Source organism: Poecilia formosa, unplaced genomic scaffold (assembly GCF_000485575.1).
Source record: "Poecilia formosa unplaced genomic scaffold, Poecilia_formosa-5.1.2 Scaffold371, whole genome shotgun sequence".
Lineage (NCBI taxonomy): Eukaryota > Metazoa > Chordata > Actinopteri > Cyprinodontiformes > Poeciliidae > Poecilia > Poecilia formosa.
In genome coordinates, this window is record NW_006800310.1 from 410,114 (window position 1) to 437,222 (window position 27,109).

Genomic DNA, 27,109 nt, shown 5'->3' on the forward strand with positions numbered 1-27,109 from the left:
CTCTTCCCTTAAAACTCCAGTTATGGGTAAAAACATGAAATGATTTCAACAAACCCAGCGTCACTCATTAAATTTCAATAGTTGCCCCGTTGCTCCTGCTGTGCATCTTTCCTTTGGAAACTGATCAAATCCTGGCTTAAAAACGCTTTACGAAACTCTCAGAACCAACATGACAGGAAAAACAAACGAGACTCAGCAGATTTCCAGGAGGTTGACTGAAGCTCTTCACCGCCTCGTTTCCCAGCTGGTGGTCTTATTAAACCCTCTCCATCTTTATGACCTCGTCTTTCCTGCGGCCAATCAGAACCTCATTAGACTGCTGGAAGCATAATGTATCATATCCAGACTGTCCGTCACTGAATCTGCTTATTTCTAATATCAAATAATCGGTTTTAATCAGTCAGAAGGAAGCGATTAAAAAGTTATGAGCTGGAGGTATTTATGAACTTTGCTGTCTGCAAGGAGAGTAGTATTAATATTCATGCAGATCTCTGTGGAGAGCCGTCAACCTGTGCTAATTTTACCTTCTTAAATCAATATTTTTTTACAGCCATGTTGAGAACTATTCTTTTTATTGCCTCGCAGCAGATTTGACTCCAGAAAGCCACTTTGAGACGCTGCCGTTTCATTTGTCTCGTCTTTTTGGGTCGAGTCAAACAGCGTCCTGTCCCAGCTTTGTGCAAAATGTTAATTTTACAACTGAGCAGTTTACAGATGGGAAGACAAGGAAAAGTCATATTTCATTAATAGCTGGCATCTATATTTTAAGACGGCCATAACAAAGATTTCTACTTGGCCCCACAGCAGAGAAATGACCACCATATATCTGCTGGGCTTGATGGGGCCGTAGATCAATACCAGCGACTCGACCATTACTCGCTCTGTGTGATAAGATTTTTTGGGCTCCCTGTTTTGAACTACTTGACTAAAGAGAAATTCAAGAAAGTCATAAATTATTTGGCCCTTTCAGACGGAGAGGAGCTGGACTGAACACGTCCAGCCTGGGTTAGAGCATAAATAAAAACAAAGTGTGGAAACCAGATGGGAGATTTATCAGAGGTGTCTGTTTGGTCATCAAATGTATTTATTCTGTCATAAATAATGTTTTCATTTATAGGTCATTTGGGATCTTTGAAAACCCAAATCAATCATGAATTAGTTAATCTGATGGCTTTCTGCAACAAAGTTAAACTCACTGAAGCTTAATGAACTGACAGAATAAGACATTTATGTGCAAAGTGCTTAAAAATGTTTTACTGAACAAGATCAGCAAAAAGAGAAAAGGAACCGAGATTAAAATGGATTCAGAAACAATGATTTTCAATTAAAAAGCAGTGAGAAAATCTACATCTCAAATCTAAAATTATTATTTTGCGACAGTTAAAAAATTCAATCAAAATTTGCAGGTCAACTGGACAAAAACGTAGCAAAAGGTGTGAAAATGCTCAACATAGAAAATAATTAAAAGACTTAAAACATGCACAATAATGCATGTCCATAGATTTATGTGTTCAAAACTAAACAAATTACTACAAAACCACAAATACCTCATCAGCTCAGAGCAATCTGTCATCTGCACCCTGATAGTTTTGTAGCTTTATGTTTAAATAATGTTTATTTTAGCCAATCACAGCGGGGCGATTCCACTTTCAAACATTTATGGTTTTTATCTATTATCGAGTCAATTTAACCAAAATAGAAGCAATATGAGGTGAGAATAAATAAAATTAGATTTTATTTTAAAACTATGTATAACTTGGTGTTTGGTTTTCTCCTTAGAATCAGCCTCCAATCAGCCATTTTCTGCTTAAATAGAACATTTAGCGTCTTAATTGTAAATAAGTTGCTTGGTGTCACTTTCAATCAAACCGCTGCTCTTCTGAGACGCCCATCGCCGCAGTTTCCAAACACTGCGACCTTAGAAACGATCTCACAGATAGATGAACTGTAGCAGAAGAGTCGTAGCAACAATTAGGCCAACTAATTGTTGCCTAATTGGCAACAATTAGGCCAATTGTTGCCAATTAGCAACAATTGGCCTATTCATCCATCTCCTCAGTTTAACACGGAGCGCTCTCGGGGTTTTGAGGAACTAATTCAATGAATCATGTTTGACAGGAGGCGTCTTCTTCCAGCAGAAATCTGGACACACAAACAGTCAGAACACGTCCCGTTCCCCCCGAGAGCAGCCGACATCTTGATTTAGAGGCAGATAAGAGCCTGACCAGAGAGCCACAGATTCCTGCAGGTATGAAAACTCACTTCAGCTTCTGTTCTCTCGGGTTCTGCAGCAGATTACAACTCGCAAATTAATCCAACTCCAGTCCGTTTGTCTAGAAAGTCCGTTTGGGGAGATGTGAACGTGTAATCGACCTCTGGTCCGTTTGCGTTCCTCCGTCTCGGTTTGGTTGAAGTGAACTCGGGAGATTTGAATGCAAGAAGTGGGCTACAACGCAGGGCATTCTGGGTAAACCCAGATGACGACGACAATGCAGATGTATCCTTTGATGCAAATTATCAAGTGTTTACCAATGTTGTTATTGCACTTTAGACAATAAAATGTTTATTTTATTGGATTTTTATTGAATTATTTGCATCTTTTAATGTTTCTCTTGTGGCTAAACAAAAGGTCTGCAGAATGTGCCAATTATTTTTATCCAATTAATTATCAGAATAATTAACTTCCTTATTCACAATGAGAAATTTTACTGGACGATAAATTGTCTCAAAAGTTATTGTGATAAATGATAATATTGTTGTTTTGAGACCATTTCCAAGTAATAAAATGTTAATAATGGCATAATAATTCAAGAAAACTTTAAATTTAAATTCTAATTAACATTTAATACAGGAACTGGAAGACACTTTAAATATCCCAAATAAATAAACAGAAACAACAAATAAGATGAATTATGAAGTGTCTGCAAACCAAATGTTACTGCTTGTTCTGACAGGCAATCAACTGATAAACATTGAAACACCAAAACCTCTGGAAAACGTTGGAAGATCTTGAACGAGGCTCCAAATATTAATCAGAAACCAAATCAAACATTTACCGTTTTCACCCCAACTTCCATCTTATTTTGTTTGTGGCAATTTTCCAATAACAAATGTTTATCAGCCTGCATTTGCTCTGCAGCCTGGTCAGTTTGAACAAAGATGACCCCAGATTTCCATTCACACTCGCTGACCCTCACCGTCTCTCGCATGCGTGTTTGTGGATGGGTGGACATGCTTCCATTAGTTTTACACGATGCGAGTGGATGGTCACAGAACACTGAGCAGGAGACGCAGGAGGGAAAGTAAACAGAGTGAAATCTAATCTGTCCTCCAGGCTCTCTGAAGCAGGATTGTGGTTTATTCAATAAGCTCAGAGTTGCTGTATGGTGGCACTCAGCAGAACGAGGTTGGGATGAAAATACACATGCTGCTGAAGAACGAGGAGGACAAAGGAAACAAGAACTGATGGTGGAAGAAGCAGGGAAAACAAGCTGCATCATTAACTTCATCCGACAAATTGCCACTTGTTACACATTATGTCAAAATTAAATAAGTATTTAAGAACCCATGAGGTCAGAGCCATCCGCCATACTGTTCACCGTGTCTCTAGGGAACCTAATCACATTCAGGCTGTTGGTTTTAACATTTGAACACACTTTGTGCAAAATAAACGTGAACTTGTGAACTTGAAACAGGAGAACTTGGCAAAGATTTAAAACACTTTGATACACACAAATAATCATCTATAATCAGAGTTACAAAAACACCAAGACTCATAAAAGCTTGTGTTCAAATCCTGGTGGTCATTTCGTTTGTTAGCACAATTAGCATGAACTACAGTTAGCACCCAAAACCGTAGCTATTAGCATCATTACCGTCATTATTCCAGCTAGAAATGGAGGTAAAAGTAGCTTTTAGCTCTGTTAGCAATGTTTCCGCGGTAACATGGTTAGTTACATCTAATACCACTACCTGTTGTTTTTTTAGCACTATTAGCATTGTTCTGACACTTGCACTGAAAACAAATAACCTAGCCATTGATTAACCATGATTTGTTACATTTGACACTGGCATTGGTAGCATAATTAGCATGGTTAGCTACATTTAATATCACAGGATGTAGTTAGCATAATTAGCTGTTTAGGATTAGCTACAATTAATGTCCTTAAACTGTTGCTATTAGCTCTGTTAGCAATCTGAGCAGGGGTTGTTGGCTTAAGGCTGTGGCTCCACATATAAAATAACGTGATAAAGAACAATAATAATTTAACCAATTCTTCTGCGCGAGCAGCTCGTAAAGAAGTCTGACTGCAGTCGCATTTATTTAATAGCATGAAAAAAATAAATTGATTTCAGCCAAAAAAAAAATGGAATCGAGCATCAAGATCTTGTTCTGTTTTTATTCTGACCGTTTTGAAACCAAGAAGGAAACTGGAGTCTAAAAATAAACATCCGGCGTTAGAAATTCAACCCAGAATCTCCCATAGAGGAACAGAAATCTATTTTATGGATATTTACATTTCTAATACTATCAGGGAAAGAAAGCTTTAAAAAAAATCCCCCAAACCACATTATGGTCATGCTCATCATCCAGCTAACTTATGATCACTATTTCACCAATAATCCAGAAAGAGAAAAAAATTAATTCTCCAATCATAAAAACCTGAAGTTCTGAGTCTTTATCCTCCAATCTTTGCTGTTACAAAAAACCGAGCAGGTGCAGTGGTTAATTGGAGCTTCCCAAAACGCTTCAGCCTCAAGGTTAATGGGGATTTCTGTTCAGGGTTACAAACTGCCTGCAGGACAAATTGGCAAATTTGCGGCGATGGAAATGAACGGTTCTTAAGGAGTTCGACCAAAGAATTTTAATACTAAGAGCAGGACTGATGATGAACAGAAAGCTGCACAATCAGCCTGGAAATGTCAAATCTAAAATTACTAAAGAGTTGCTTTCGGAAACAAAACGTTGATGTCTCTTATCTGCAGATGGGAAGTTAAGATATTCAAATTCACCACCTTTAAGGTCACAAATAAGGATTACACTGCAAATAAACTCCAAACAAAGTTTTGTTTTTCAATCGTACTTCGACATACCTGGTAAGATTTGGTGTTTTTGCAGAGTACCCAGATAAGAAATGTTTTGTTAGACATTAAGGTGAAACATTTCAGAAAATAAACGACTGCAAATTGAGTTTTTGCAAACAGAAACTAGAAATTTACAAAGAAATGTGTTTTTGGTTTCTGTTGCTGCGGTATCAGCGATACCAGAGATTGAAGACTGTATTTAACACGTCCAGACGTGTCTTTACCATGAAATCACAGGGAATGTTGACTGTAATTTCCTCAGAGAATCCACCCTTCAACGCAATCCGATGGATCATTTTCCATTTTAACCTGTGCAGAAATACAGTTTTAAAATATAGAAATCATTAAAGCGCTAATCAGGAGTCTGCAGACAAAACCGTCCAGTTAAATCCAGGCGGGTGTTATCAGCGGCTTTCAAAGGAATTTCATTTCCAATATACAGACTGTTGAAGGTCTAATTTCCTGAGCGGAGCAGCAGATCATTCTGTCTGTGTCACCGAGAGCCAGAGTCCAAAGCTCAGCGACAACAACAGGAACAGGAAGGGAAAAAAGAAAAGAGCGTCGCTGGGAGGGAGGAAAAACGAGAAGCAGAGGGAGGGAAAGATAAGAAAGAAGTCTGAGGTGAATAGAAAGTGAAAATTAGGACACCTGGTTTGATGGAGGCGACAGAAGAAAAGCAAGATGGAGCAATCACTGCTGAGGAAAACTTTAAAATCTTCCTCCTGCCTCAGAGGCAGAAATCTGCAGGCAGACGTGATTATTATTGAGTTGTATGGGAAACGGAGAGCAAATAACTTACAATGGATTTACTGCCATGTTGGGTTTTATCATTCTGAATGTAAGTTTATGATTAGATTTTAAAAATCCATCCTATAGCATCACTGTGATTATTAAACCATAATAATTTACATTGCAGTTTTTTCTAAATAATTCTGTTTAAATATTTGCTGTGACTCTTGACTTTCTAAATAAATATATGAATCTGGTGAGATTCCACCAACCATTAATGGTGCAGCTACATTCAAACAAAACTTTATTTATACAAAGCGCTGCACAGATAGAAGGGAATAAAAAAACAACTAAAAACATCCACAAAACAGATAAAACGCCAAGAAAACAAGCAAACACCAAGAAGGCAATAAAATAAATAGAGTTTTAAATCACATGGGATGGTGGCAAACTAGTGCAAATAAAAGCAAATGCAACAAAGGAAGTCAACGAAAAATGCTGCAACCACAAGGAAAATGCCACAAATACCAAAAAACAACAAATATGTAATGCTGCAAACTGGAGGTCCTCCACACCAGCAGGGGGAGTCCAGAGTCAGTAATACCTACATAAAAATGCTGCTCTTCTCTTTCTAAAAGTCATGAAGCTTTTCTTTCTTTCGGTTATCCAGTGAAATCCTCACATCCAGTCAGCAAAAAATAACTGTTTTTTGCTGATTGCAGCCGTTTCCTTGTATTTCCTGTGGTTGCAGCGTTTTGTTTGGGCTTTTTTGGCACAAAACTGATGAAAATACTTCATTTCAATGTAAAATCCCAATGAATATGTTTATTTAGAAAGTAAAGAATCATCACTCTTTTTGATGCTGAATAATCAACAACAAAGATGCTGTTTTTATTATGTTATTTAGGTTATTCAACCATCTAATTGGTGCCATTTGAAGTGTTTAGCAGCAAAATATTTATAGATATTTATATAGTTTTCAGCTAAAATGTGACAAATTTTGATTAATTCATTACAGGCTGAATTTAAAAAATATTTATCGAGTCCTACTATTTACATACAGTTAACACACAGTGAGAATATTAAAGCATTTCTTCCCATGTCTGACTACTTTAATTCATTTCTGTGTGTTTATTTAAGCCGATTATCATCACAGGATGAAATTATGCCCCCAAAATGAGGAGTGAAGGTAAATTATGAGGTTAAATTAATTTAAAAACCGACGGACTTTAGTCCAAACATCTGAACCAAACAGGATCGTTCAGGACATTCATGAATTGTATTGAAATATTTCCTTCTCCAGAATGACGCTTCCTTCTAAAAAGTGATTTATTTCACTAAACTATGCACAGTAACTGCATTTAATCTTTTTTTTTTTAATTTACTGATATTGTGGAACAAACAGTGGCGAAATTTGAAAAAACGACATTTTTGATCATTTTGTTTTTGTATTAATAGCTGAAATTTATCATAAGAATGAATCAAAGTCTTATAAAAAGAACATTTTCACGATAAATTATAAATGGCCACCACTATTATGATCATTTTTTAACAAAACCACCAAGATTCATTAAAATATATGAATCAAGAATAAAACATGTCAGTTTCTGCAAACTGTAACCAAAAGTGCTGTTTGTCATATTTTATAAGCATCCAACGTCCTTGAGAAATGACCTTAAAACATGTTTTTGTTGTTGTTTTATTTGGCATCAGCCCACTCTGCCACTCGGTCATTAATAAGATGCAGCGTTCGCCTCCTGTGGAGACACACATGCTGCTTCGCATCCACGTCCTTCCAGGCCATTCACCACATTTCCATTTCAAATCCAGTAACTTTCCCAGGACCTTGACCTCACACCATTCAGGCTCTCCACTCATTATTTTTAAATTTAGCTGAAAGATGTTTTTGGAATGACGAGATGAGGAAGGAAAATGTGCTTCAGTTTGTATTTATTTGTGTGTAACAGCGATGTGATCAACTCCAGGCTTCCTTCGTTTATTTAAATGAAATCTGTGAAACGTTTTAGTCTTTTATCAGATCTTGAATGTTGAGGCTCTGAACTGGTTCACTTAAATATTTCTGCTGCTATATTCAATTTCAAATAAGCCTGGAGTTCTGCAGGGTTTTGTCTTGGTTACATTTTATTTATGCAGAATAAACAGTTTAAATCTGGATCATTACACCACCGTCTTCAGTTATTCAGTTATATCTTTTATCACTGCTATGCTAATAATATTTATTGTTCTGCTACTTCTAAAACAGTTAATTTTGAAAGCGTCAGTAATACAGATAGTTCAAAAATATTTAAAAAAAACTAAGTTAATTTCAGGTTCAAATTAACTACAAACTATATATTAACAAAATAAGCAACATTTTCAATTCAACTCAACCCTTTTTGCTGCTAAATTATTGAACAAACAGACGTGAACTCAAAGATATTTATTATTTATAATTTGTTAGATTATTCAGCGAGTTCCAAACAACAGTTATTTTAGTAATCAATTAATCACGTTTTTCATTTAACCTCAAACTTTCTTATACAATATTAGAAAATCATTAAAAAATGCAAATAAAAAATAATTAAATTCCTTTTGTAAATAAGAAAATGAATACTTTATTTCCTAAAATGCAATAATGTTTAGTGAATTTGAACCAGGTGAAACTAAAACTAAGCCACTGGAGGAGTTTTGGTAAAACATATTTACAGAAATGTGTTTTATGCTGAATGTATAGTTTTGGTTTAATTACTGCTCTGAATATGTTGGGGGGTTTTTTTAGTTACTAAATTAGTTGATGAATATTTGAACAGTCGATTAATCACGATTAATCGTTTCAGCCCTATTTCAGACCTGAGCAAACTGATCATGAAATGTGGATGCTAACATTAGCATTAGCTACGTCAGAATAATCGATTACTACTATGACTGTTAGCTGCAGCCCTAGCATAGTTTGTAAATAACCGTTCCCTGGTTTAGTTAGCCAGAACACAGTGAGTATTAACCAGTGTCAACAAGATGCGTCCAGAAACATTTTTACTTTAGTAAAAACATTCAGTTTATCTCAGGTCATAAATCCTCGATTTCCATCAGGGTGTAATGTTTTCAAACTGAGCATTTCAAACGATGGCGACTTGACCGCAGCGTCCTCACATTCCTTCATAATCAGAGCGGCAGCCAGGAAATGTAAACACATCTGTGTGTGTGTGTGTGTGTGTGTGTGTGTGTGTGTGTGTGTGTGTGTGTACAGCCTTTTACGACCCCTCCCACTCCTCTCTAATTGACACAACATTAAGCTCATTGGAGAGCGAGAGACACGCAGAATATTCATCAGCGAGGACGCAGTCGCTAATTCGACGAGTAAACATCACTGATGGGGCTTTCTGTCTCAATTAATGCAGCATTTTAATGAAATCCTCCTTTAGTTTCCTGTTTTTATTATCTGGCAGTGGAGGGGTTCACATTACAGAGGGAGGAGAAAAAAAAGGAAGAGGGAAAGTCTAAGACGTGAGAAAAGAACAGAAAAAGTGGAGAGGGAGAGAAGAACCCATATGATCAGTCACCTCTGAGGTCAAACGGCCTTTACTGAAACGAGCGTCATAAAAAAATCCCAGAGGGAGAAAAAGGGAGGAACCAGTAAAAAAACCTTTGCAGTTCATCAGAACCATTCCTCCCTCCACCAACGTCTGGGTTTGTTTTTAAAAAACAAGAGAAGAAGAACTGAAATATGCATTTCAGCTGCAAGATCTGAAAAATGTCTTTCCTGTAGCAAGAAAAACATATTTAAAAAGAAAATAAACTTTTATAAGCCTGAAATCTGGAACAAAAATACAGAAAACTGCAAAACACCCGAAACACTGATATCTTTGAAGTTACAGCTAAAAACCCACCGAGAGCCGACTGATTCATAAGATCTGGAACACTGATCAATATATTTGATCATATCTGCTCTGATTCTGTTGATGGCATTTTGACAAAATGTAATGTTTATTATCCATTAACTGCAAAAACAAAATCGTACCAAGTAGTTTTGCTTTAGATTCCAGTGCAAATCTCTCAGGACACTTGAAATAAAGACAAAACTAAATTACATTTAACTTTCCAACTAGTTTTAAGTCAATGATTCTTGAATATTGACAAAAAGAACTGGCTCAACTGACACTTAGAACAAAATATTCACACTGCAATCAATATTCAACGATTCCACTCATAACCTGCGAAAAATTTATTTTTATAAGTGAAATAATCTGCCAGGGGAACCAGTTCTTTTTGTAAATATTCAAGAATTATTGACTTAAAACCAGATGAAAAGTTAACTGAAAGTGTCCTGAGATATTTTCACTGGAATCTAAACCAAAAATACTTGGTAAGTATGAAATAAATTCACTGTAAAAACTACTTCACAAACAAAATAAAACTAAAGTAAAATTTAAAACCCCGATCTACAACTCCTCCTGAACATCAGCTGAGTTCAGTTTTTCGGTTTGCAGCCGCCTGGTTTCCTGGAGCCCAGCTGCAGGATGTTTATCCGCTCATATCTCACCAAATAAATGTGCAACCAATTATTCAACCCACGTACGGCGAGTTGCATGGAAACGAGGTTTTAATTCACACTGACAGGATATCTGTAGGACATGGACGGAACCGGAGCACTGATGTCCTGACCTTCCCACAACCCTCTGATCTGCTCTTAATTCTGCCAGGAATCCCCACTGAGAAGCTAAAATTACCTCATGCACAACACAGAAAGTCTCTCTAAAAAGACAAACCAACAATCAGAAAACTGCTGACACAACTCACAGCAGGGCATTAAAACCCGACCCGGAGTCTGCTGCTGCTGCTGCTCAGAAAAAACAACATTTGGTTTCATTTAGCAGCAAAAAACTGCTAAAGCTTTATTTTACTGCTTTGTTTTGGACACAGAGGAATAAAAGGAATAAAGACTGAAAAAAAACAACAAACACAAGGATGGATCAAGATTTATTCAAGTTCAAAAACTCATTTATTCTTTCTGGCATTTAAAAAGAAAAAGTGTAGGTAATACATCTGACTTTATTACCCAATCTTTATTAATAAAGAAGATTAATAAGAAGACTATGATTCAGGTTGACAAAGGGTTAAATCCACATTCAAGCGAAAACTCCAGATTACATCTGTAACCAGTAAAAGGAGCTGGAAGAACTGGGATTGGAAGGGAGATGTGCTGAATGTTACTGGATCAGAAGCAACAAACTAATGAACGGATTTATCAGCTGCAGGTTAGATACCGACTGCTGATAAACGCTCAACAAAACCCCTTTAAGAAAACAAACTGAACCCTTTTTGTTTATTTAAATCTTTCAGAGCATTTTGGACGTTTCTGACAAACTTTGTAACGTTTATAGTTTTTTAATTGCTGAATTGTGACATCAGTTTGCAAATTTTGGTTTATTAGGGAATTTATCATTTTATAAAGTTTTACTTTATTTGTTTTGCAACTCTGGGGCAAAGAATTTATTTCTCTAGTTATATTAGAAAAATCCTGTCAAATCTGCAGTCTGTCTTTTTATTGAGTAGTATTTATTAGTTTATTTTTTAATGTTAATCTATTTTAATAGTTGTGTCTCCATTTATTTAATTTGTTAACTTAAATTTAACTTTGATTACTTTTGTTATTTCGACTTTTTAATTAAAATTTTTATTCAATTTTATGGTATTAATTTTTAATTAAATACAATCTGAATTTTTGTGTTCATTTATTTCCATCAAATAAAGAAATTGATAACTGTATGTTATTTAATTAAATCAATGTTATTTAATTCGTATTAGTTCCAATTGTATTCATTTATTTTAGATAAATTATTTTCAATCACTAAATAAAGTACAGATTTATCCATTTTTTATTTAGTTAAAATAAATTAACACAAAAAGGCAAATTAAAAAAAGTGAAATTGGAGTACAAATGGGAGCAAGTATGGTTAATAAAAATTACTTTTAAAAATATTAAAAAGAAGAAATAGTGTAGCCCATAGCAGCAACTTAAATACAGCTTATTGACAAAACATAAATGAATTTATATATTCAAAAATAAAAGTTAGCCAGCCATTCAATAATTTACTCAACATAAACAAGATTTTTATTTATTTTTTATTTTTTTTAACAGACCAAATAGCAGTCGGTGAGAAACGTCCCAACATGGAAGATATTCTTCTAATTAAAAGACTAAATTAAACAGCAAAGATAAGCAAGTTTTAGAAAAGGGAACTTTGTGGCTGAGAGAAGCAGAGGAGAAAAGCTGCCTCTGACTTTGTGAGCTTGTTGTTTAATGTTCCTGAGAAAAGGCTAACAAGGAAACCTGAGGAGGTAAAAGAACGAAGCCAAGCAGCAGAAATAAAGAGGAAGGCTTGAAGCCAAGCCGAGAGGGATCCGACTCACAGGAAATGAGAACAACATGAACTGCAAGCAAACTAAACACAGAAACGCAGCACAAATACTCACTGTAAGCAGCTGTTGCACAACACGCCTGCTTACCGCACAACCAAAGGCTCAGCGCTGCCGTTATGGCGCCATGTGACCTGATGCCTCCAACATGAGTCAAACCAGAAAATGACTCCAAGCAGTCAGAGTGTGAGGGTGACTTCAGAAAGAAAAACTGAAACAAGGAGCATCTGCAAGGACATGTTCTACTTCTGACAGGAACTGGCAGAAAAAAATCACCAAAGAAACAACTTCAGGATGTTAAACAGACGATAAATCAGTTTACTGGTTTGATTGACACTTTTTGAAAAACCTAGATTTTTTTAAACCAATGCGCTCGTTGGGTTTCCGTGGTTCATGATGACATCAGCGCAGACAGGGCGGCCATCTTGTTTTACAGCTGCTAATTATTTGGACTTTGAATTCAGGTCAAATGCTAGAGAATAAGTTTTTATTACGAGTAACAATACGACAAAGTCATAATATAAAGTTGTAATGTCAGGAGGATGAAGCACTAATCTTATGAGAACTTGGAGGAATGTTGGGCATCCTGTTAAGCTATTCTTGTGTTTTGCAGATAAAGCAATCAGTTTTTTCTCCACATCAGCATCAAATTATCATCAACAGCAGGACTTTGAAACGTCAAGCAAACAACTGAGTTTATTACGAAGAAAGAGCCACAGAGGCTGAAGTGACGACATCAACTATCGACGTTTCCTGTTTCTGGTAAAATAGCATCTTTTTTCTGCTATTATGACAATATTTTCACAAGTAAACAGAAATTCTCGTGTCTTGGTCCTAAAACTCCATCGTACCACTGATAAAACTAAAAAACACTTTTTGAAAATATTTAAAAATGAAAAAAAAATCAGCTTTTATTTTGAAGTCGTATCGCCCAGGGCTAAGTATTTCTAATCTGATCTGGAGGACTTCACCACAAAGCAAACAGACTTTGTTTGTTTCCTACACAGCTGGGTAATCCTGTTAGCTTTCATAAATGGGTCAGAACCGAAACAAAGACGAAGTCGTCTCTGAGGATCCCAGAGTTAAAGACAGGCAGCGGCGTTACGGAGGGCATCAGAGCAAAGCCTCACACTCAGGTTACAGTTAGACGTTCCCTCTGATCAGACAATGACAGCCCTATAGTTGAATAATAAACCAGTTTCAGTTGCTGTTTACACAGCAAGGTGTGGCTCTTTCTGCTCACAAAGTCTGGAAAACATCCAGGAGCTGCAGCCCTGAAGGAGCTCCGGCTTTGATCCCAGTTTGTCCAAAACGAAAATCAATGTTCAAAAGAGAATCAACTCCCTTACCTCATGACGGATCTGAATATAATGAGTCATTTATGACAAGGAAAAAGGTCTACAAAGCAACCGGTAAAAAAACACTTACATAGTTTAATTTGCCACGTAGCCACGCCCAGAACCAAGAACCTGTCTGACAACATGAAGTAGGCCAATGGATCCAAAGTCACAACACTTCATCTGATCTCATGACATTAAAGATACAACGAGGAAGTCTGGCATCCAGCGGGGGCGTCACAAGACTGAAAAAAATCCATCTTATTTTAAAAAAAACAGGGTATATCACACAACCATACATCTTTGAAAAGCAGAAGTGGAGCCTCCTACACAACCAGCAAGAATGTAGCAAGTGGTTTCTGGATGGAAAGTCAACAAAACACTATTATACAGTGAATACAGCTGTAAAACTAGCTGACCAAACATGCTGGAGCTCCACATGGGTTGCTAAGTAACGGACGGAACTCTGCTGGGGTTGCTAGGTAACGGCAGTGCCTGCTGATTTGGAAGGTTTTTGAAATGGCTCGTTTTCCAGATGTGAAAAACCATAACTGGGTGATGTTTTTAAGTCCTCAGGCTGTTTTTAAAAGCAGCAAAAACCAAAATGGAAGAACAAAACATGCAAAATGTGAATTTTGTAGAATGGCTCCCTATAAAGTTATAAACTTATAAAACAACCAATTTAAAATCTGAATGCTTTGTCTCTCATAATGATTACCATTTGTGATCCACTCTGCTCAACCAAGGCCAATGAATGAATGGCCTTGGTTGAGCCGTTCATTCGTTGCTCATTCTCTGTCATTTGAATGAGCTCTAAATGACCGAGAGATGATCAGAAACGAAGAAACCCGACATGAGAGAAGATGATTCCTGAAGGAGCGGAGGAGGAGAGGAATGTGGTTGGGTTTTCCTGCGGTCGCGAGGTCAGCGCGCGGCCAGATCAACGTGCAGCGCGTTTTCCAGCTGGTGTCTGTGTGCAAACTTCACCACCAAGTGTTTGGGGAGGAAGCAGACCACATGTGAAAAAGCTGCACACACAGACATGCATTCACACTCGCAGGCCACCATGCAGGCTCTTAATGTTGCAGAACACACACCTCGACTAACAGCCGGGAAAACACAGTCGCAACGCACAATTAATCAATTAACGGGTTAACAATTCATCAAATATTTGCTTTTTGAAGATTGAACTTTGGTAAAATCTGGATACCGTCTCATCAATGCGCTCCTTGGGGTTCCATAGTTCAGAGTGAAGTCAGCACACCCAAGGCAGCCATCTTGTTTGTTATACAACTTCTAATTATTTGGACTTTGAATTCAAATCTATAACCGATTTTCTTTCAATTACCAGAGAAAGTCATATTATCAGAATAAAGTAGTAAATTTATGAGAACGCCAAACCAAAAAACAACCAACAATGCAAATGATGAGTATAACTTATACTAAAGTATAATAATTACTTTATGATAACAGTTTTTACATTTATCATCCAGTTTAAAGATGGATGATAAAACTACTGATTGCAGCTCGATGTGAGGAAGTTTTCTGCTGCTTTCGCCACATGGACAGAAACGTAACGCCACAGTCTCAGCTGATTTCTGACAGGAAGTGAGCGGCAGATAAAAGCCATGATCAAACACTAAACTCAGCCTTTTTATTTGTACTTATATCAAAGTAAGTACAAAGTATATGTTAAAATTTAAATCAGGAATGTTGAGCATCAAAATAACTTTAATATAACTCCAAAGTCTCATACTTTAGACTTGGTATAAATGTGTTAATTTTTAACAAATCAGCATTAAATAATTATCAGGACTTTGAATCCAACAGTTTAGTGTTTATTTCTGACCTGAGCCGGTCACATAAAACCCTGATAACTCCACCAAAGTTTCACAATATTAAGAAGGTTTTACTGGTAAAATTGCGTCTTTATTCTGCTAATATTGTGACTTTATTCTCGTCCTGATAATCTGTCATACAACTCACAGAATGGAAGACTGAAATAAAAGACACTTTTTGAAAGCTATTTCTGTAATTTGTAATTTATTTTCTTTTTTTTTTTTTTTAATAAAGCCTGAACAATAAAAACTTAAAAATTAGAGAATAAGTTCTTGGTCGTCTCGCCTTCAGAGCCGTTTCCTCCCCACAAACTGCAGAGCCTGCAGGCGTGTCATTAGGCGACACGTGGTTTTAATCAGAGCCCACACACACACAGACCTCGTCACCTTTAAAGCACAGAACCAGGCAGATCTGATGCCCTTCACGCCACGCACAGGTTTCACTTTGGCAAAAGTGCAACTCCCCCAGATCTTATGGCAGGTCAGGTTGGGATGTCAGCAAACGGTCCAGGTGTGCAGAAATTCAGAGTTTAGATGTGAAGCGGCAGGAATACCTCAACCTGCCGAGACCAGATTGATGTTCCAGGATTTCCTCAACACAGACATTCCCACTGGAAACCGAAAACTTTCCACATCCCAGCCAGATTACTGCATAACCTGGATTTAAAAACGAAACCTGATTTTAGCCAACAGAAAGATTAGAAATGACAGAAAATATGTTCCAAAAGTAGCTGTCATTTCAGTCATTTATTTGAGTGGAAGAATTTTTAATTATGAAAATATGGTAACAATATTAGCAGAATTAAGAATTTTACCAGAATGTCTTAAGATTGTGAAAATGCAAACTAATCAGTAGCAGATTAATCATTTTTAACCAGTCATGCTATCATAACTGAAGTTTCGTTAGAATGACCTTATTAGCATATGCAGCTTAAGATCCATATTTTCCAAAACAATGTAAAAAATCTTTCTGATTTCTGTTTCAGGAGAAAATACAACTGAGATTTACACCTGGGTTAAAACAGAAGCTAATCTGAACGAGCTTCTGAGCTTTTATGCTGCCGTCAAACAGAAAGGAGTCAAGGACACACACACACACACACACACACACACACACGTTGCTCCATCTTCTGCAAACACGACCTTTGGTCACTTGTTGATAGAAACACGTTCGTTCTCTGGTTCTGCAGCTGAGCCAACATATAATCTGTTAATCTGACTTTCTTTTCACGGCTGATTGTAAAACCACTAAATGTTGTTTCAGTTCAGCTGGGCTGAAGCCACAGAAACTAGATTGTGTTATTTAATAAATAAATATCTAAACTTTAAGTTTTGGGGCTGATTTCATCTGCAGTGGATCCAAACGACCCACCTTCATGCTGATGCAACATCCACCTAACAGCAGCAACTCTCCTTCAAGTTAATTTTCTACAAACCGTCTCTTTCCTCTGGTGGTTCGCTGCCAGTTTGGCCCCTCAGGATGCAGAAAACGAAGAAGACGGGAAATTTAACTTTTCCTTTAATTAGGAGCCTGTTTACAGCGGTTTAGGGGGATTTGTTGAGGCTGAATTAAATTTGTTGATTTGGACTAAAGTGACTTCTAATCTGTCTGATTCTGATCAATTAAAGTGACCAGAACCCTGAGGAGAACTGGGTTGGACATTGGTTAAATAACGCTGGAAGTATTTTTTTATTATTTACTTTAAATAATTAAATATGAAAAACTTAAAATATATTCTACTTAATTTGTTTGTTAATTATTTCATGACAAATTTTTCTTATTGAACATTTATCACAAAACTTGACTTCCTTTTAATTTTTACATTTTGTTTATATTTTTAATTTAGTTACAAACTTGTTCCTCATTTATTTATTTGTTAAAACTTTTTTCATATTGAACACATAAGATCTTAAAACTTCTTTTTTATGTTCATTTTTTTGTTTGTTTCATCTTAATTTTTTTTTACGTATTTTCAAACATATTTTTCAACATTAACACAAATTTAGAAACTCTTTTTCAAAAACTTTTTGGGGATTTTCCCCCAGACTGAACGTCTAAGATCGTGAAACTTGTTGGTCTTTTTTTAGCTCGTCGTCAGACAGGAGCTTCAGATGGATCCATCTCTTTACATGCTGAACTTGTGATCCTCTGCAACAAACCCACACAATAGACCTACACAACAGGAACAGCCAGTAATTAAAGCCTTTGTATGACGAGAAATGGAAATAGAAGTTGGCTGGAATCATTGGACTGAAGGGCATTGTAGTTCTCCTCCTCCACTGCTTTTTGTCTCTGCATCTCCTTTCATGTTTCCATTCTTTACCAAGCAGAGCCTTTTATTCACTTAATGATTACTCTGTCTTTCTGGAGTGCAGCGCCTCGCTTCTGACTGACGGGATGCTGAATTAACGGGGAGAGACGGAGACGGCGCCCAGGTTGCTAAACGGCCTTCTGCGCTCGCCGCTCTTCACTCGGCGGCGGAGGAGGATCCATCATGCTTTGCTGCTGAGTGCGTGACAGGTGGCTACAAGCGGCGTGCATATGTATCGCCAGTCAAGATGATGAAGCTTAAAGGCCATCTGGGGCGAAATAAAATGACGCCTCACGGCTGGAAGACTGCAGACATTGCACTCTTGGGAGTTTTGCAAAAGCGTGATGCTGACAAAACTGATGTACAAATTGTTCCATCAACAAGACAATGTGGGGTGTGTTGATGGGATTTTTCCCCTCTCGCTCCCTGAGCATCACAATGCGGCCGTCGGACTGAAATAAGGAAACAATAGGGAACAATCAGCAGAACGTCTACATCTCTGCACTGCTTCCATAAACACCACAGAAATCTCCTTCAGCAGAGTCGCAGAAATGAACGACATTAAATCGACAGATTATTTCACGATTTGTCACAATGCGGAGGCTCAAACGTAACGATTTGCATTTGAATTGAAAATGTCACCGACGAGTCTCTCTTGTTCTAAAGAACAAACTTTAAACCAGCTGCAGAAAATTATGACACCAAGGCAAAAACCTAAAAGTTTGACCAAAAATCTGGTCTAATAATTACTGCAAATGTCTTAGTACACTTGAAATAAAACAAAACTATGGAACTATTTTGTGTTTTTGCAGTGAATGTACAGTTTTGCATCTGATTGATGACCAGGCTCTGCTGTTCCCAAACTGACTCCAATAAAACAAACTGAACCAGCTGCAGAAAATGAGATGCACTGCAAAAAACAAGAAAAAACTTATCACTTATTTTTGGTCTCGATTTTGTGAAAATATCTCAGTATGCTTAAAATAAGACAAAACTAACTGAAAAGTAGATTTTCAGCAAAGTCTAAAAGCTTGTTTTAAGTAAATAATTGCTTAATAAAATGTTTTTAAAAGTACTAGTTTCACTGGTGCTAATGAAACATTTTTGCAAACTTACAAGTGAAATAATCAGACATTGTAACAGTTTTATCTTATTTTATCTTCCATCTTGCTAGAAAGTTACTTGTAAGTTAGTTTAGTCTTATTGCAAGTGTACTAAGACATTTGCAGTAGAAAATAAAGACAAAAATACTTGCTAAGTTTGAGGAGTCAGCCAGCTGGGTTTGGTTTCAGGTGTTTTTCTCTGAGCCCATAAAGGAATTTATAGCCATTAATGACTAAATGATTGAGTGACAGAGCAATTAATCGCTGCAGCTGTGCTTCTGGAGATCGTGGCACGCACAGCAGGGGATCCTTTCTGAACCTGTGCTGTTATTATTTCTCCCTTTCACAACGCCGGCGCCGGATAGAATTTGACAGAACCGCGCATTCCTGACTTCCTTACTTGGAGGTCAGCATACAACCTTGTCCTTCACTCACAGATAAGCTGCAGCGCCGCAGACGCAACACGCCGTCACTTACTGTGAAAACCTGAGGAGACCCGAAAAGATTTTAAGCTAAATCTATGGTGGACAATAAATAACAATATGTATCAAGACAGACACACAATCAGATGGAATATTCAATATTCAATAAATAGAATAGTCACTGGACTCCGGTCCAGAACCGCACAGCATTCTGGGAGATGTAGGCAGAGGAAATGCTGTTGCTGCTCAACCTCTCACGGCTAGCTAAGCTAAACTGGAATCAACTAACTGGCTCACTCTTCAGTTGCCTAGCAACAGCCTGCTGGGTAACTTGTGCCGCAGCAGTTTAAGGTTCTGCATCACAACTGGTTACTGGATCTTTACAGCTTTACAGTATTATCAGCTTCACACTGGTTTATAATCTGTCGAAAAGTTTATGTCATTTTCATGGGATTTTGTCCTTCAATAAACACTAAAAATGGATCTTACTCAAAAGTTGAATTTATTAAAGTCTGTAACAGTAAAAAGTAAAGTTCTGAACTTTTCTGAGAACAAACCTCCTCACCAAGACTTTAGATGAATATTACAGAGAAACTGGGACTTGAAGCCCTTTGGATATTTTGCATTGTTGGAAATGGAGAGTGAGAACAATGAGATGAAAAATCAGGACCGGTCTGTATGTGTGATGCAGACCGGCCTCACCATGTGAAGCTCCTCAGCAGGGCCTCAGCTCCACAATGCACCTCACTTCCATGCTGGATTCCCTCAAAGCTGCTTAAATTGAGCTTGAATGGCAGAAAATTAGTGAAGTGATCCGTGAATGGGGAGGAAAGTGCAGCCGAGACAGGAGGAACGCCACTGATTCATCACCAGACCAGCCGGACCGCATCCACCGGAGGCGAACGCCGAGCCGTGCAATTAAAGCTGCGGTCATTACACCCTTTTTAAATCCAACGCATCAATTTACCCCCGCAACGTTCATCCCACAGCGTCACTGCGAGCTAACTCCCAGAACACCGGCGCCACAGGTGTTTTACACGTTATCATTTCTAAAGAGGAGGCAGACCAGATCGGCAATCAGCCAGACGGCCGTCCTCCATTGCTGCTGCGCTCACAGCAGCTCATGACCAGCTGGACAAACAAAACACACCAGGAGGTGGCAAATATTTAAGACTGATTTGATAAATTATTCTCATTTGTTTTTGGGTCCAACAATTAATCAGCTTACCATTAATTGTTAATTAATGGCTTACTACTTTAAATATAGTTCAAATTGATTAACTAGTAATGTTCTTTAGTGGAACCAGTTAATAAAGGGATAAAGATGGCGGATATATAAACACCTTTGTTGTTAAGCTCATATGTCTATTAATTTAATAATTTATCAGCAAAAAGGGTTTAAAATGAAATATTATTTATATCAACAAAATACCCGATCGGTCAATTAAATGGAATTCTTCAGACATAAAACATAAAGGAATTGATGTGATTGCAAAGAGTTTTCACTTTGCTGAAAACTAAAATGAGATCATATTCTCAGGCCACGTTGAGTCAACTCTGACCTCACCACCATAACTTCCTGTGACCAAAACGTTTGTTTGAGCGACTCCACCAGCAGCATTCCTCCAAACAGGTTTCAGTCTGAAACACGTACAGTGTAGTCGACATTTTCTGACAGCTGAGTTTATAAACAAACCAACAGAACCTCCACCCTCTACTTAAGCCACGTTTAATAATCAGACAGATTTGCCAGGATCTATTTTCTTTCATGGTTGACAAAGCCTCATGTATAACAAGCTTGTAAACCGGATAAAACCACCTCGTCATTGTTCCTGGACAGTGTGTTTTATCGTGTGAACTTTTACTAACTAGAGCTGAAAGTGATGAATGTATGTCTGTATAAACAGACGTAAGTGGGGATATTTATATGATAATGTAGGTGGATTTCATTATGTTTGCTCTGATTAGCATACTCTCAGTTACATTACAAGACGGTGCTGGAAAATGGAGGAACAGAGGTCAAGAATGGTTTTCTTTCAACACGACAGGCTGGAAATTTCCCAGACTCAGCAAATACGTTGCCTTTAAACCAATTTACTTACAAAATTGTGAAATAAATCTATTTTGGGAGGGCTGACTGACATTTTCCTGAGAACGAATGAGTCATTGCAACAGTTCAGAACTCAAGAAAACCATCACATCATCAGCGTAAGGTCTGACTCTAATGCTTGTTTACCTCAAGCAAACTTTTAGACAAGATTGGTTTAATTCTTCAGGTTAAACAAAACTAACCTCCTGAGAATAAATGGCTTGTCTTGGTTCTGCTGGACCTCAGCGGAGTCCTTCAGTCATTATTAGGTGACAGAACTGGACGGGTTCCAGTCTGACCTAAATACCCATTTGTGTCAACAGGTAACTTCTTATTTGTACGGACAGAAATCACATGTGGGGTACCGCAAAGTCCAATCCTGGGCCCCCTTCTACTTAACATCTAAATAGCTCAGACCACAACAATTAATCAGATTAATACTGTGCAGATGATACACAGCTCTATATCATGATGTCACCAGGTGACTCCGAACCCATCCAATCACAAGTCAATGTGTGCCATTACTTTGTTCAGATGGACAGAAACAGAAGTTGTTAAAAAAGAATGACGGAGAGTCAACACACACAGCTTCAGTTATTACAGCGGTAAACTACAGATAAGGCTGAAATCTGAACTCAGATCTGAGCCTTCAGAAACACATAACGACGGTTACAAAAGCCAGCCTTCTGTCACCTGAAGAACAGCAAGATCTAGAGAAACTCATCGTTTATCTTTTGTCGCACTGATTACTGCAACAGTGTTTTCAGTGGCTCCCTGTAGCTCAGAGAGTAAACGTTAAGATACTTCTGTTAGTTTATGAATCACTGAACGGCTAAAGATCTGCTGCTGTTGTATCAACCTTTCAGACCTCTCAGGTCTTCTGGTTCTGGGGATGCAGAACAGAACCAGAACCAAACATGGAAAAGCACCATTCAGCTTCTACAACCACAAATCTGGAACAAACTTCCAGAAAACTGCAAAACAGTTGAAACACTGAGTTCCTTTACATCAGGGCTAAAAGCCCAGCTGGTTAGAGCTGCCAGTGATGGTAAATATTGATGATGGAATTTGACTAAGTGTAATTGTGATTGTTTGTTCCATAATTGGTTATTGTGTTTTTATAATGTAAAGCCCTTTGATCTGTCTTGACTAATCTATTATAGTACAGTCCACAGAGTTCATCATCGAGGTCGGCAGCTTTCATAAACGGCTTCGACACGCAACGCTGGGAAAGATCAGAATGATGAAACGCTGTGCGATCCGTCCAAACTTACAAACATCCCACATGATTCCTGTAAATCCAGCGTCAAGGCGAGTTTGGATCTGTTTAGCTTTGAATCATTAACGAAGTTTTCACCACAGCAGGTTCTGGTTGGACTAACTTACCGCTCATGTCACAAGAATGTTGATTTATTTAAGGATAAAGCAACACTTCACTAGAAAATGAATCAGTAATGAAGTCACCTTCCTTCCTGCTGGAAGTTTCTGGATAAGTTTCAAAAGATTTGAAGACATTAAAGGAAAACTTGGCATCATTGGGTTGATCACTGATGATGACCCAGCAGTCCTGCAGATTCAGATTATGCAACTGTTATTTTTCCTCTTTTTTTTCTTCTGCTAAGAGTTTAGTTTGCAACCAAACAGTCCAAAAATGTGAAGCACTTCCTGTATCTGCTCCAAGCCAAGCCCCCTGTCAAAAGTTTTATAATAGAGCTGAGCAGGATAATAAATCCTCAAACTGCACGCTGGACTGGTTGGATCTTCCTGTTAGTCATAATACCAGCAAAGCAGAGTCTAAACATGCTGCAGATGTTTCTCAATAAGCAGCTCGGAGTCTATTTTAGTCCAAACTCACAAGATGAGGACAAAATTCACAGTTTATATAACATTTGGAGTCAAAGAAGCAGAAACATCTGGATTCAACACAACAAACAACATTTTGACCCATTCTTAAGCTTTTTTCTGCTCCAGTAATGATTTTAGCAGCTGTAGCCATTACAGCTAACTGATGAATCAATACTTCACACAGCATCTTATTTTAGGTCATAATTCAGATTATCCAAACACGTTTAATAGTCAGAGCTTTTAAAATAAAGCTTTTACTCTCTTTAAATTCTCCCTGGAGCTTTAAACGTTGTTTAAAAAAATGAGGGAAACTTGTCTGTCAGTCTTGACAGCAGCGGCTGAAAGTGACAGAAGACGGACCAACCTCTGAATCCACACGCCGCCTTTTCCTCACGATATTCCAGAAAATGCGCTTCAAATAAACTCCCGGTGGTCGGCGGCTCCCGGAAAAGTTCCCAAATTCACATCAAGCTGTGAGGAAAGCGATTCGGGCCGAAATGAATCCTTGAAAGTGTCTCCTGAAGTTTCAGTTGAACGACATTCCCACGACAAAAAATAAATTAATTAAAAAACCGAGATTTTTACTTCTTTTTCTTTCCTTCGTCCCCCTGAAACTCGGCTAAATCTACATGTCCGAGTCCGCTGCGACCGAAAAAGAGTCCAGAAGAAGAGGAGCTCACGTCCAACTGGTTCTCCTTCCAGGAGCTTTGAAATAAGACGGGAGCAGAGCTTTTCTTCTTCCTCCTCCTCCTCCTCCTTTCACTAAACTCCCCGGAGGCAAGAGAAGCTGCGTCACGTACACAGGAGTTACCACCGGAAGTTCCGGCTGCTCACTTTCGAAGTAAAACACTTCCGAACGAAAACTGAAAATGAAGAAAAACACACCCAAAAAGTGGATAAAAAACAATTCACAATCATATTTGGACAAATCATAATCTAATTAATATAGAAATTTACTTTAGAGAAGCTTAAACACATACAGTGATATATTTAAGGCAATTATTTATTTTGAGAAATAGCTTAAAGCTAATCAATTCCTACAGTTAAAATGTTCAATCAATCAATCTATCAAATTTTATTTGTATAGCACATTTCAGCAGCAAGGCATTTCAAAGTGTTTTACATCATTAAACACAAAAACACAGAGTCATGCACCATTGAATCAACAATTAAAAACATTAAATTTCCTGCAGAGTCGAAGTTCTGCCCTTATGGGTGCCTCATCAAAAAAACAAAAAAAAAACAAAGGGGTGAAAGGTGGACTCCAACCCGAACCCCTTTTTCAGAAAATGATACCACATCAGACCAATAAATTAATTATTTTTAAAATAGAAATGTCGTGCCAAGACTTATGTCAGATGTCAGCAGCCTAAACTAATTAAAACAGAAAGCTAAGAAAAAAAATATTTTAAGTTTGTCTTAGGTTTTAAAGTAAGTTTAAGTGTTTTCTTTAACGGAATATTTAGTTTTTAGAAAACAACCCCACATGAAAGCATGAATGACATCAAAGATTTAAAAAATACATTGCAAAAAATAATCCCAACACTATCAGTGTAAGAAATAGTAAGGTTAGCATTATTTTTTAAGTTTAGATCTTGAAATACTGCTCAATTCCTTATGTTTTTTGTTTGTTTGCTTGTTTGTTTTTGACAAAGTTATGAGAAACTTGCAGTTCTAGATTTAGCGGTAGAGCATGCTATTGCAACCACCAGCTAAAAGTTTTACCTAAGTAGCTGATTGATCAATACATATTAATTGAAAGTTTAGTGGAAGGAAAAACAGTGATCAAGCAGCAAGAATTATCACAGCCTTGAGAAATAAACAATCCTGAGCTCTTTAATTTTGTTTCCAAGAAGCAAAATGGAGTTTTATTTTGAAATTCCTTTCAGGAAGACAAGCTGCATCATAAAAAGTTTACTCACAAATTAAATTCTGGTTTAAATTAAAGAGAATTTAAAAATATATATATAAAGTGTAATTAAAATCTGAGACTGACTGTGTGAATTTAAAAATAAAAACCAAAAAATAAATCCATGCTGGGTCATAAATGCCTGAATGAACCGCAATATTTTTTCTAAGAGATGTTAGAAAAACTGCAGCCTATTCATTTTCAGACTGACTCCTGCTTTGGTGGACATTAAGAACAACTTGTTTAATCTTCTCAAATATATAAATTGGGTTCATTTTTTTTATTTCCTGCTCACACTTCAAATCATTTCTAATTTTAGGGGACGGAATAAGAAGTCATCAGAGTTCCGGGAGGGTGGCGGAGCTGTCAAGCCCAGTTAAGCGTTCATTCGCTCCCGCTGCTAATTTGAGGGTCTGCTGGGACACAATGGAGGCTTTGTTATTGGAGAATTTGTGAGAGAAGTAATCCTTGACACAGAGCCGTTCGGAGGCCTGACCCTTTGTTTCATAAGTCTCCTGAGTTTTACAGAAAGCATCAGTTAACGGGAACAACTTGAACCAGAGTAGCTCAAAAAGAAAATGCAGAGAGATGATTATTCAAGTACAAATGTGAGTTTATTTCACTTAAATCTTTGCTGGTGTTCTTGGTATTTTGTTTATACTAAGAAGAAAATATTTCAAATAGGCGTAAAAATTATCAATACACACAAAAAAGCAGCTTATTCCGCTACTGAAAAGTTAATTTTCTCATACATGAGATAGCTTTTATATTTGTAGTAAATACCTACTGAAAAAAACAACAAAAACAGCTAAGTAGAATAGTAAAAAATAGATTTTTATTCCCTTTGCAGTAAAAAAACATGTGAACATGTAATTTAACTGACTTTTTGTTTCCTTTCCGGACGGAAATAAGTGGCTGTTGAGGCTGCAGCTCCCTCTTGTGGCAGCTGAATGCTACAGCTTCTGAACTTCAACTTTCAAGAGTAAACTTAAGATTTTTTTATGACAATAAAAAAAAAAAGTTAGATTCAAATTTTATAGATCAAGGTAGAAATAAAACCATATTAGCCAACACATTTTTAGTTGTTTATACGGTAGCACAGCTTGCTGAGACGGGAAGTTAGTAAAGGAGCAATTTGTTGTTTTTAGTGTTAAAAAGCTTGAAAAGATATGAGAGTCAATTAAACTTTGTCAAAATTATTCTCAAGCAATACTACTACTACTAAGTTAACATAATTTATTACATTTAGTAAACCACATAGCAACGAGATGCTAAATGGGAATTCAGTGAATATAATTTTTATTATTTCACTTTGTCTTTCATTGTAATTGATTTGGTATACTTTGTGTTTCTTTTGTCATTTATGATATTGTTTTAATTTATTTTTTAAATGTGAAACACTGTAACTGTCATGTCGGGTTTTAATCGTCTGACCCACATGCAAGAACACCCACAGTACAAGGGGAATCAGTAAAATGATATTTATTGCAGAGAATAACAGTCAAAGGGGAAAAAACTGGTCCGGAGTGGAATCGGTGCTTCTGGGTTGGAACTGAGGGGTGAAAGAGAATGGTGAGTTCAATGACTCGAGGAAATAGTAAACTGCAGGGAAAAAACTGAACGTTCTTACTTTTAGCTGAGATGATATGGACCGAGGGGAATCTGATGGTTCCTGGGCGGATAACTTGAGGTCGAGTGTTGCTCCTACGCTTAAGGTGGCGGGGCAGCACTGGAGGGCGGAAGAGGTCTGGGCGGGTTTCTTAACGGCAGGAGAGAGGAGGGCAGCGAGCGTGGAGATTTGATCACCAAGGTGAGACACAGGGACTTGGGCATCTGGTGGGTATAATCCACCGGCGTCACAAGGAGAGGTTCTGCGCTGGATCTCCACAAAGGGTTTCACAGCTTCTACAGTGAGCGTTCCTGTGGAGGCACAAAAAAAAATCACTAGGAGTTCACGAAGAGCTATCACTGGAGAAATTCAGGTGGCCTGTAATACCAAAACTGGCAAAACACTCTGGCACTG

General features: G+C 37.4%; 1 protein-coding gene across 1 annotated transcript in view; it reads right to left on the reverse strand.

Moving 5' to 3' along the window:
* The window catches only part of LOC103154055 (plexin-B2-like), a 119,594-nt gene extending 95,651 nt beyond the window's left edge, over nt 1-23,943 (reverse strand). The window contains exon 1 of the mRNA XM_016662385.1: nt 23,542-23,943. The gene's annotated coding sequence lies outside the window, so the exon portion shown is untranslated. The remainder of the gene's footprint in view (nt 1-23,541) is intronic.
* Between the last annotated feature and the right edge of the window lie 3,166 nt (nt 23,944-27,109).